General features: G+C 41.4%; 1 long non-coding RNA gene across 1 annotated transcript in view; it reads right to left on the bottom strand.

Moving 5' to 3' along the window:
* The window catches only part of LOC124613925, a 637976-nt gene that overhangs the window by 136127 nt on the left and 489005 nt on the right, over positions 1-12844 (bottom strand). The window contains exon 2 of the long non-coding RNA XR_006979656.1: positions 6305-6353. This is a non-coding gene — a long non-coding RNA (uncharacterized LOC124613925). The remainder of the gene's footprint in view (positions 1-6304; positions 6354-12844) is intronic.

Raw genomic sequence — 12844 nt, 5'->3', positions numbered from 1 at the left:
ATGCCCCACCGACCGACATCGATACCCCTCCTCAGTGCAGTTCTCCGTAAAGAATGGACTGCCATTCCCCAAGAAAACTTCCAACATCTGATTGAACGAATAGCTGAGAGAGTGGAAGCTGTCATCAAGGCTAAGGGTGGGCCAACACCATACTGAATTCCAGCATTACCGATGGAGGGCGCCACGAACTTTTAAGTCATTTGCAGCCAGGCGTCCGAATGCTTTTGATCACAGAGTGTATGTAGATCCTGTTTGCACAGTGTGTTGCGAACAGCATTAGCAGTAAAGAAGCAAAAAATTAAAACGTCATGGCAAATGCTGAAGTTTGACCACATGAACAGCGAAAATGTTGTAAGCGATAAACTTTTTTCCCTCCATCATCTTATGTGGGCTGTCAGCGAGAAAAAGTTTCGTTAAGGTTTGAACTTATACGTGAAGTTTGGTGGAAGTCGCTAAGTGTTATCATTTTCGAGTAACGGATGAACAAAACTGGAATATTTGAACGCCATCAGATGCAAGGCAAATACTTAGCTTTAATTGTACAATAACACTTGTCTTACCGTGTTAAACTTGAATTACTTTTAATGAGAAAATTTAGATAGCATGTTAATTTCCTAAATTCAGTGAATAATTACGCGAAATATTGAAAATGAACATTTTGTTTCCCCTGGAAGCCGTTACACAGGTCACATGCAGCAAAGTCCAGGACAGGGTCCCTACGGATTTTATATTGTAGATTATACATGTGTACGATCGCTCAACGAAATGCACGATAATTTCAATCCAATTATGCGATCCAGTTAGGTGAAAGGTTGGCAACGCTAGAGGCAGTCGACTGTGAGACATCAGCGCGAGCGTATTCTTATTCGAAGTAACTATCAAGCAGTAGCCCATTGATTGACGCTGAAATTCTCCGCATTCGTGAAGAATCGGAAGATGAGTAATATTTCTGATGGTGAGGACACGGATGAAGATCCAACTTCCGCAGAATCAGGATCAGGTAAGATAACTGCAGCAATTTTTTATATTTTTCTCATACAGGGTGTTTCCGTAAGAGCGTGCAAAAATGTAACAGGACATAGAGAATGCTTCACTGAACAATTTGAGGTAGGGAACCTGGGGTCGTAGAAGCCAACTTAGAAATGGAAGTAAACTTGTCTATAACTTTGTTTATCATTACTGTTTTCCAGCTTATTTACAAGTAACATGCTGCAAGGAAACAAGGAGGATGAGTCTGCTTAGTAGGAAGTCATGATCCAAGTTTTGTTTACTTTACTTGACCATCTGTTGTATCGTATATACATTGTCCACATGACCGAATGTGCTATGAATTAACGACTGACCCATTCATTACTTAGCGCTATTCTGTGACGTACAGTACGATACGATGGAGCAGTACCGGGACAGTTTCGTAGAACTCACTGACATGCACCTTGTGTATGGGGAAGTACATAGCAATGCTTTCCCTGCTGAGAGACTGTACAGGGAAAGATTTCCTAACAGGCATCATCCGGCACGGCGAGTGTTTATTTCTCTCTATCGACGTATGCGAGAGATTGGTTCACCGGAATGCAGAAAAGAGGGACCTGGCAACATGAGGACCACTCGCACACCCGATTTTGAAGAGGAGGTGCCGGAACGTGTTGCAGCGGACCCCACTACAAGTACTCGTAGTATTGCACGTGAAACGGGAGCTGCACATACTAGCGTGTGGCGAGTACTCCACGAACAACAATTACATCCATATCACCCACGTCGAGTCTCTGCAGTTCTTGTGACTGACTTTACACCAAGGGTCGCATTGTGTGAGTGGTTGCTCCAGCAATGGATTGATAGACCAGATTTCCTCCAAATCGTGCTGTTTACTGACGTGGCCTCATTTGACAGTGATGGTATTCCAACAGTAAGAATAGCCGTATGTGGTATGAGAAAAACCCTAAAGCTGTAGTAGAGTCACACCCCTAAGTACGTTTTGCTATGAATATCTGGGCCGGCATTGTGGGCAACAGTCACGTTGGGCCGTATCTTCTACCTGGCCGTCTGAATGGCCACATGTACTTGAGGTTCGAGCAAAGAGTTCTGCCTAAGTTGTTGGAGAACGTACTCTTGGCTGTTCGTGAGACGATGTGGATACTACATGAAGATGCGCCGCCTCACCTGTGAATGTCCGCAATCATCTCAATGCTGTATTTCCTGGTCGCTGGATTGGAAGGGGAGGTCCTTTTCCATGGCCTGCGATGTCGCCTGACCTGGATCCCTTTGATTAGCCAGCCGGGGTGGCCGAGCGGTTCTAGGCGCTACAGTCTGAAACCGCGCGAGCGCTACGGTCGCAGGTTCGAATCCTGCCACGGGCATGGATGTGTGTGGTGTCCTTAGGTCAGTTAGGTTTAAGTAGTTCTAAGTTCTAGGGGACTGATGATCTCAGAAGTTAAGTGCCATAGTGCTCAGGGCCATTTGAACCATTTAATCCCTTTGATTATTTCTTATGGGGATATCTAAACGTCACTTGTGAATGAGACCCCCCAGTGGATACGGAGATGAACTTAGTTGCCAGAATTGCAGCTGCATGTGATGTGATTTGGAACAAGCCAGGGTGCGTCAGAATCTTGCTCTGAGGTTGATGGCCGTCAGTTTCAGCACATTTTGTAAGACACAGCACAAATATACGTTCATTTCTTCGATGATGGTATTTGCAGTTAGCTGTAACGAATATGAATAAAAAAAGTGCACAGTGATGTGATTTTATTCCTATTAAATACTTAAATTTGCTTCTACGACGCCAGGTTCTCTACCTCAAATTCTTCGGTGGAGCATCCTCTACGTTCTGTTAAATTTGCACGCTCTTACGGAAACATCCTGTATACTTCCTACACACGCTCTCAGATCAGATAATTTATTGTGATATTTCTTTTTCTTATTTCTTCACACTTCCGCTAAATTCATTCATATTCGTTCAACATATACATATTATTTCAGAATCGAGCAAAGACAGTTAAAGTACGATGCCATTTGCTGCTGCAGGGCCCTTAGAATCTCTGAAGCGTTCGCAGACATCAAGTAGAAGTGGGAGAAAACGTGCAAGATGGTCACGATCTCTTCATATAACATATACTCTGCCGTTTGTATACATAAATAGTCTATAACCTGCAAATACAGCTTTTTCCCTACCAGAAATCAGCTCCTTTAATTTTAATTGTGGTGATGAAGTGCTACATAGCAGGTCACCGTAAGTGACATGTTTTTGAAAAGGAAATAACAAGCTGTATTCCTGTCTAAGAAAAATATATTATTCCTGAATCTGCACCAAAGGGACGAAGTACTGTAAAAGTGGCCGGTACTGAATGAAGGAGACTGAAGAATTGAGCCGGCTGTGGGGTAAGCAGATTTGCACATATGGCTGGCACTCAAAGTGTTAATTAGAGAAAAAAATGATGTCATTTTTGTCTCTCATCGTTTATACATTTGCTTTTACCAGTATCCGTAAGATAATCCGATGCATGTGCACAGACCGAGTTACTATATTCCCTTAGTGACAATCACCCAGTGAGTTGGCCCACTGGTTAAGGCACTGTACTCGCACTCTGTGATAGCGGTGCTCGGTTTCCGCCCAGCCACCCAGATACCGGAATTCGGTGGTATCTCTATAATGATTGCGGCATACGGCAGGGTGGTTCCTTTGGAAAGGACGCTGCTTATTTTGTTACCTTTCCATATCCAGTCAGAGATTTTGAAGTGAAAGCCGATGGACTGTCAAATACTAGTTTTCCGACACTTTTTTCCTTTTCAATAACTAAAGTCATATAATGCAGAGCAATTGCAACAGAAGGAAATGAAACTATTATAGCCTTGTCAGAGATTGGCCATGGTGCATTATTCTCACGATGATTCAATACAAAACAAGGCAGCTAACTGTATCCCATTCATACGTCACTGTTACGGGTAGAACGATAGAAATATCGAATGTATACCTCTTTTCTCCGCATATGATTTGTCGATAGACAGCGATGATAAAACGTGTGTACAGCAAAAACTGAATAACATGAAGTCTATATCCAAACATATTTATCTCAAGATAAGTGGAGTATAAGCAGTTTAGTCATCAGAGCATCAGTAAAAGAAATGCTTTAGATGAAATAAAGCGGAAGCAGTTGTAACCAAATACGATATCCTGGCTGTATGATAGCGACAGACAGACGTTCACCAGCAGAAAATTATTAGCAGCACACAGATTTATACACTACTGGCCATTAAAATTGCTACACCACGAAAATGACGTACTACAGACGCGAAATTTAACCGACAGGAAGAAGATGCTGTGATATGCAAATAATTAGCTTTTCAGAGCATTCACACAAGGTTGGCGCCTGTGGCGACACCTACAACGTGCTGACATGAGGAAAGTTTCCAACCGATTTCTCATACACAAACAGCAGTTGACCGGCGTTGCCTGGTGAAACGTTGTAGTGATGCCTCGTGTAAGGAGGAGAAATCTGTACCATCACGTTTCCGACTTTGATAAAGGTCGGATTGTAGCTTATCGTGATTGCGGTTTATCGTATCGCGACATTGCTGCTCGCGTTGGTCGAGATCCAATGACTGTTAGCAGACTATGGAATTGGTGGGTTCAGGGGGGGGGGGGGGTAATACGGAACGCCGTGCTGGGTCCCAACGGCCTCGTATCAATAGCAGTCGAGATGACAGGCATCTTATCCGCATGGCTGTAATGGATCGTGCAGTCACGTCTCGATCCCTGAGTTAACAGATGGGGACGTTTGCAAGACAACAACCATCTGCACGAACAGTTCGACGACGTTTGCAGCAGCATGGACTATAAGCTCGGAGACCATGGCTGCGGTTACCCTTGACGCTGCATCACAGACAGGAGCGCCTGCGATGGTGTACTCAACGACGAACCTGGGTGCACGAATGGCAAAACGTCATTTTTTCGGATGAATCCAAGTTCTGTTTACAGCATCATGATGGCCACGTCCGTGTTTGGCGACATCGCGGTGAACGCACATTGGAAGCGTGTATTCGTCATCGCCATACTGGCGTATCACCCTGCGTGGTGGTATGGGTGCCATTGGTTACACATCTCGGTCACCTCTTGTTCGTATTGACGGCACTTTGAACAGTGGACGTTACATTTCAGATGTGTTGCGACCCGTGGCTCTACCCTTCATTCGATCCCTGCGAAACCCACATGTTGCAGGTCTTTTACGGTCCTTTCTAGATACAGAAAATGTTCGACTGCTGCCCTGGCCAGCACATTCTCCAGATCTATCACCAACTGAAAACGTCTGATCAATGGTGGCCGAGCAACTGGCTCGTCACAATACGCCAGTCACTAATCTTGATGATCTGTGGCATCGTGTTGAAGCTGCATGGGCAGCTGTACATGTACACGCCATCCAAGCTCTGTTTGACTCAATGCCCAGGCGTATCAAGCCCGTTATTACGGCCAGAAGTGGTTGTTCTGGGTACTGATTTCTCAGGATCTATGCACCCAAATTGCGTGAAAATGTAATCACATGTCAGTTCTAGTATAATATATTGGTCCAATGAATACCCGTTTGTCATTTGCATTTCTTCTTGGTGTAGCAGTTTTAATGGCAAATAGTGTAGTAACATAAGCAAATGCCTTTGGGATAAACGCGTTCCTTTGAAATGCATGCTCTAGAACACTGTTTTGTTCCATGTATCAGATTCATGACTATGCAAATAATCGGTAAGGATATAATTGTTCTACAAGGAAAGTCAGTATTGCTCTTAAGAAACGTGAAGTGAAAGGAGTTATAACACCAACTTCAAATGAAGCAGTCTGGTATTGATTTGTGCTAAACCTAGATTAAGAAGGTATGGTAATTTAAAGTAACTAGTCTAAACAAAGAACCGAATGGGTCGTTTTCAATGGGCGAGATTAAGAAGGAAAAAGATTAAAACCGTTGTTGGCCAAATAGAAGAAATAATCATGGAGCCATGCATAAATGTGCCAAAAGTTAAGCAATTAAAAGTAAAAAAGAAGTACGTATGAGAGTGAATACAAGTAGAATGCAAAAGGTTTAATGGATTTTTTAAGGTAGCAAAAAGTATCACAATCAAGAGCGCAACTATGCGAGAATGATCTGTGGAGCGTGCTTTTAAAGACAATTACGGAATGAAAGTAGTAACATGAGCAAATAGATAAACTAAAGAACGCCTGTCAAGAAAGTGGGAGGGCCAAACACAGAGTACGAAAGTGTATCTTTTCAGGAAGACGATGTTATGGTTAAATAAGATGAATGAGAAGGCACTGCCAACTAACCTGCGGTTTCAGGCCACAGCGATGATGATGAGGACGATGACGTTTCATTCTGTAACAAACAACAAACACCTCTAGTTAAAATGACGATAAAAGCATGATGTACAGGATTTATTTTGTAAATATTTCCACGTTAAAAGCTAATATAGAATATACGCGGTCTTTGTTGGCACCAGGACTTTTGTAGCAAGTCTTAAGTCTGCAAAAATAAAATTACAGCTCTTATATTAATAATTACCCACTACGAAGGGTAACAATATCGTTAGTAATAGAATAGCTGCTTATAGCCATCACAGCAAATCTCTCAAATAACTATTTGCTTTAGATGTGATAGTACTTGGTATTGCTCTTCTTGCATATCCGACCTCAACTGACAAATAAAACAGTAATGATTATCAGGTGCAAGTATGTTCAGGTTGACAGCGCTGCTATGAATGTTTACGCACTTAGTCTACCCAACTGCATGGCATATAGCGCTTTCAGTGGTGTATGTCCATGTAGCAGCCTATGCACTTAAGCGACTTACCCGCGGGCTGTTGTCTGGTGGCAAGGCAATCTGCGAACTGACGCCAGATCTATACCTCTGTGTGCTTAAACTGAGCAGACTGAGTCCTGACCTCAAATTATTGGTCATTGGACCCAACCGTTACTGACCGTCACGTGTTACCTACAACATACCGATACCTCGAGACAGGGGTATCGTCAGGTATGCTCCAGGGAAGTGTGATAGGGCCGCTCCTATTTTCTGTACACATATACGATCTGACGGACAGGGATAGCAGTAATCTGTGAGTGTTTGCTTGTAATGCTGTGGTGAACGGAAAGACGTCGTCGGTGGATGACTTCAAGAGAATACAAGATCATTTGGGCAAAATTTCTAGTATGAGTGATGAATGGCAGCTGGTTCTAAATGTAGAAAAATTTACTTGAATAGGGAAAAAATCCCACAATGATCAAATACGGCATTAGCAGTGTAGTACTTTACACAGTCAAGTCGCGTAAATATCCAGGCGTAATACAGCAAAGCGAAATGAAATGGAACGAGCATGTAAGGATTGAAGTGGGAAAGACGAATGGTCGACTACGGTTTAAAGGGAGACTTTCTGGAAGGTGTGGTCCATTTGTAAAGGAGACCACATATGAGACACTAGTGCGGTCCATTCTCGAGTACTGCACGATTGAATTTTGGCAATTATTTTTTTAACCTCCCCGTTATGTTATCTGATTCTTATTTACCTATTATGTGACCGTTGGCAATATACACTTGTCCCAAACTATTGTTCGCTCATCACATAATTGCCGTCTTCATTATTGATGACTGTTACACTTGGTTCAAAAATGGTTCAAATGGCTCGAGCACTATGCGACTTAACTTCTGAGGTCATCAGTCGCCTAGAACTTAGAATTAATTAAACCTAACTAACCTAAGTACATCACACACATCCATGCCCGAGGCAGGATTCGAACCTGCGACCGTAGCGTGTTACACTTGATTATTTTGTTTTTCGTGTAGGCGACTGATGGGGATGTAACGTAACATCGAAACCAGTAGCTTAATAAAGAGTTCAAAAGTTGTACATTTATTTACTTTTGATTTGTGACCATCAACAGACACCTCCTATCTACCGTCACTAAAGTTCGTACATCGCTATCACAGAATTCTATTATTCAGATATAACTCTACTGAATGAAGCAAATTACATATGTTTCCTTGTAAAAATTTTGTTTTTGCGCCAAGCATCACGTTGATGACGAATAAACGTATTTGAAGAATCACATCGTTTCCACCACAATGTTATTTGTAAGTATACCTGTGTGAACCGCTTCTAGCTAGTTTTGAAAGACTCTCATTCTCAAGGACATTTACAAACATAATAGGCCAGTAGAATTAAATGGAAGTTAAAATGTAAAATTTTTACGATTACGGAAGATGTAGTTTTCCCTAAAAGAAAAGTCCTCGTAATTTATAACACATTCGGATGCCATGCACAGTTACCAATAGGATGATTGTCAATGTAAGTGACTTACTATATACGAATAATATGCATGGGGTAATAGTATGTGCGAAAAAAACAGTAATAGTAAACTTCAAAAAAATCGCCATGGACATCGGAATAAAAACCTCTGAAAATCTATCCACAAATTACTCATAAAGACAGCTGTTTGTACTTGCAACATATCTTTCCAGCGTGCGGGAAAATTTGGAATTGTCTTTCAAAGTGTGTACAGTCAGAGATTTTAGGTTATTGTCCACATACAGTCTCAGAGTACATATTTCGTCGTACATTTATAAGCATACTTAAGATGCAGTAACGTATCTCATTAATATTGTCACGAATGCAGTGCGCGTAACGCTGTTTCAAACTCGACCACCCGCAGTTGTTTTTTGTATTTATGATTTCTGAAAGGGTTTTGGAATAGCAGTGCGCGTAACGCTGTTTCAAACTCGACCACCCGCAGTTGTTATTTTGTATTTATCATTTCTGAAAGGGTTTTGGAATTTCTCATGTATGCAGCGTTTGTATATTCTGGAATTTTCGATGTCTGTATAAATAACTGCACTCTCTGACCAGTAGTTCACTTCTGTTTTGGCTGTTATGATTGTGTTCATAAAAAGCATGCTTTCAACTAAGTTCTGTGTTTCATTTACGATCCTTCTTTCGAATTTGGACTTTTCTTGTCACAGCCAAACAAATAAATCAGGTTCACATACATACACCGGTGAAAAAACTACACATGTGGCAAACTGCAAACAGCTCTGTGCACGTGATTTGTGGGTTCCTATGGCTAGATTTGTCTTTCCATTGTTCATAGTTATGTGTGTTTTCCTACTCTCTATTATTACTGTTGTTCTTGCACCTACTTTTACTCCCTGCATTTTTTATTTTAGGTCGTGCACATTGATAATGATGATATGCAAAATTATGCATGGTATGCGACTTCCATGTTTTACCACTTACGAGAATGATGTATGTACATCTGTTGTAAGTAACCACACTGTTTTTGAGAAAACGTTATATCCAGTACAGTTGTAGAATCTTTTCTATTTTGACTTCCATTTAGTTTTGATGCGTTGTCATGTTTGTAAATGCAGGTGACAATGGGCGAAGGCTGAATTTAGCTAGCAGTGCTTAATAAAGTATTGTTTTAAATTAACAATCTTGTAGGCTACGAAGCCCACCTAGAAGAAGTCAAGTAAAGGTGCAGTATCGCTTGTTCACTAATGATAAAGTAACCGCACAAGATAATTTTCAAAGCGCTGCCTTTGCATGCGAAGCACTTGGATTTTCATTAATGGCACTTGAAAATTGTTTTAAGTCGTTCAAAACTCTACTTGCTTAACGCTCCAGTGCATGAAAGTTGCTTCCGGGGGAAATAAAAATCTTTGCACCGAGTTTTAAATGGCCAAAGATGTTCTCCTATTTTAGTATTATTTGTTTAAGTAGCAACTATAACTTCTCTTATAGCAGCTGGTAGTCCTCATTTACGCTATTTCAAATTTAGTAATAAATTATGTCAGACCATTTGTGATGTTAAAATACTCGCTCTTAGTGATGGGATTGTCATTTAGGTAAAGTTATGAAAAACATTTTCTGGAAAGTTCGTCCGCCTTCACTAAGAGACAGCACATCTAATTTATTTACTAAAATAAAATGGATCGCTAATTACTCAGTGAAAACTCATCCGCATGGTTTTAATATTTCCAAGAACGGCTTAGAGTGTTTTTCCAGTACAGAATTCCCACCGTAGACCACTATTATTACATAAGGCTGGTGCATATAGTTATACATCACTTCTTAAGAATCTCGACTGAAATATTCTTTATCCCATTGGTCGGAAATGTAATTCTCTTCTCTGATGTTGGACTTTATTTTTTACACCTTTTAAACCTTTTCCTGCCAGTCGGACATACATAATTTTTGTCACTATCGAGCTGTATCGCTAGGCAAGTTTGATCAATCACTGCTCTCCTCTCCACCACTTTCGTTTGTATATACTCAGTCGACACACCTAAATCCTCTGATGCAGCTGCTGAAAATATTATTTTTTGTACATTACAAATCATTATACATACTGGATTAAATTCGTACATTATGATGTGTTATAAATTAAAGGAGATAAGACGATGTCAGTGACATATTTTTTAATAACAGCTTGTTAGGTATTCTAATGAATCGCTCCTTTGCTTACTGAAATAAAGCAACAATGATTTATAGATACAGTGATGTCATAAAAATTTGTAGGTGATGACGAATAATGCATCATTTTCATGGAAATAACAAATTTATTCTGGAGAAATAGTTGCGTAAAGGTGACCCGTTGCACGATCAGTCCACTTTGGTTTTGTTTCTTTGTGTTTAATTTTCGTTGATTCGATACTTCCTTTTTCATTCTGAACGTCGTTCCTTGTCTTCCTAGGTCCTACCGTTTGCAGACTTCTTTCTTTCCTGATATATTGCCTTTTGTGTTGCTTCTCTAAAATGTATTCTGAAGGAGCTTCACAAATTGAGCAAGTCAATAAAGCAGTGGTTCACCTCTGGTCCTTATCCAAGCAGTTATTCGGCTTGTCATTAACTGATAGAATTGCTGGATGTCCTCCTGAGGGATGTCGTGCCAAATTGTGTGCAATCGGCACATTGGATTGTCAAAGTCTCGAGATGGTTGGAAGGCTCTGCCCATAACGATCCAAACGTCCTCAATTGGGAACAGATACGGCGACCTTGCCGGTCGAGGTAGGATTTGGCAATAACGAAACAAGCAGTAAAAACTCTCGCTGTGTGCGGGCGGGTAGTATCTTGCTGAAACGTAATCGCAAGATGGCTTGCCTTGAAGAGCAACAAAACGGAGCGTAGAATATCGTCGACTTACCGCTGTGCTGTAAGGGTGCGCCCTGCTATGAAAAAAATGGCTTCCCAGATCATCACTCCTGGTTTTCGGCCCGTAAGGCGGAAAATTAATGCCCGCCCGCACTCGGCCAGAAAGGTCCTCGGGTCTCCCCCCCCCCCCCCCCCCCACCCCGCCCCCCCCCCTCTCCCCCGCCAATTGAGAACGTTTGCAGCATTATGGGCAGGGCCATCCAACCAGATCGGGATTTTGATGATCTAACGCGACAATTGGACAGAATATGGCACTATGTCCCTCATGAGGACATCCAACAACTCTGTCAATCAATGCCAAGCTGCATAACTGCTTCCATAGGGACGAGAGATGGGCCAACGCGTTGTTGACGTGCTCAATTTGTGAAGTTCTTTATTTAGAAATAATCATCGAATTTTTTCTGAAATCGTAATCATTTGTTTGTCTGTAAATGTACATCTTATCTTCCAGTAACTCCTTCGTAGGCCGTCTTCTTCTTCATGTTTTTCTTTTTTTGTCTTAGAATATACTACTGTGCGGAAAACAATTTTCGGATTTAGAAATTGCTACAATACCCTATTTTTACTCTCTGTTTTATCTCACAATTAGCAACTGAAATTTCACTCGAACGTCCGCAGCTCGTGGTCGTGCGGTAGCGTTCTCGCTTCCCGCGCCCGGGTTCCCGGGTTCGATTCCCGGCGGGGTCAGGGATTTTCTCTGCCTCGTGATGACTGGGTGTTGTGTGATGTCCTTAGTTTAGTTAGGTTTAAGTAGTTCTAAGTTCTAGGGGACTGATGACCGTAGCTGTTAAGTCTCATAGTGCTCAGAGCCATTTTTTTTTCACTCGAACGACAGCTTGATAAAGCTCACACAACCCTAACGTTGGAGATTGCTTAGGCACGACAGTATTTTGCTGGGATCGATCTTGCATGGAATGGTACGACGTTGCCACCCTCCGACGTGAGAACCATTTCATACAATCAGACAGAAAGAGAAAGTAAATGTCTGAGAATCATCCTAATAATGCTGCAGGATGGTGTTTTAGTGCACTTCCACAGAGATATTAATACTGGAATAAGAAACGAGGGCTTAACCATAATCATTTTATTAAATTCCCAAGTAATAGCTCCTATGTTCGTTACACGCATCAGAACTGGAAATGTGCCATTTGACAATTAGTCATTGAAATGATCTGGCGTATAAGCGTGGAGATTTCGTGAGGCTATTCGTGGAAGCTGCAGACGTTATCTTGAAAGAAGACGTTAGTGCCTATTTCGGCTTTAATATTCTAAAAAGTGCCTATTTCATCATAAAAGACAGTGGCTCCAAGTTTTTCCACACTATACGACAGATGGGAAAAAAATATTTTCTGCCCAGCGTGCAGCAACGTGGCTAGTTGTTATGCGCTCATGCTTCGTATTTGCCTAACACTTCGGTCTTTTTTTATATCGCTATCCCTGTTAATACCAAATACTCTTTATAGGTGTTTTATTATCCATATGTAAAGAATAGATCACGGATCTTTAGGTTAAAACCTATTTTTTTCCTAAGCTCCAATTTGCATATAAGTTGGTACTTATGCGTTTCATGACTAACTAAACTGAATACCGTTAGTTCTATAGGAACTAAAATTGCGTATTTCGACGTTGACGCCTAATTTTGCCTATTTCGGCATCAAAATCCTAA

The sequence above is a fragment of the Schistocerca americana genome, chromosome 4 (assembly GCF_021461395.2).
Source record: "Schistocerca americana isolate TAMUIC-IGC-003095 chromosome 4, iqSchAmer2.1, whole genome shotgun sequence".
Classification (NCBI taxonomy): domain Eukaryota; kingdom Metazoa; phylum Arthropoda; class Insecta; order Orthoptera; family Acrididae; genus Schistocerca; species Schistocerca americana.
The sequence above is the reverse complement of the archived record's forward strand: the minus strand, read 5'-3'. Positions and strand labels throughout refer to the sequence as shown.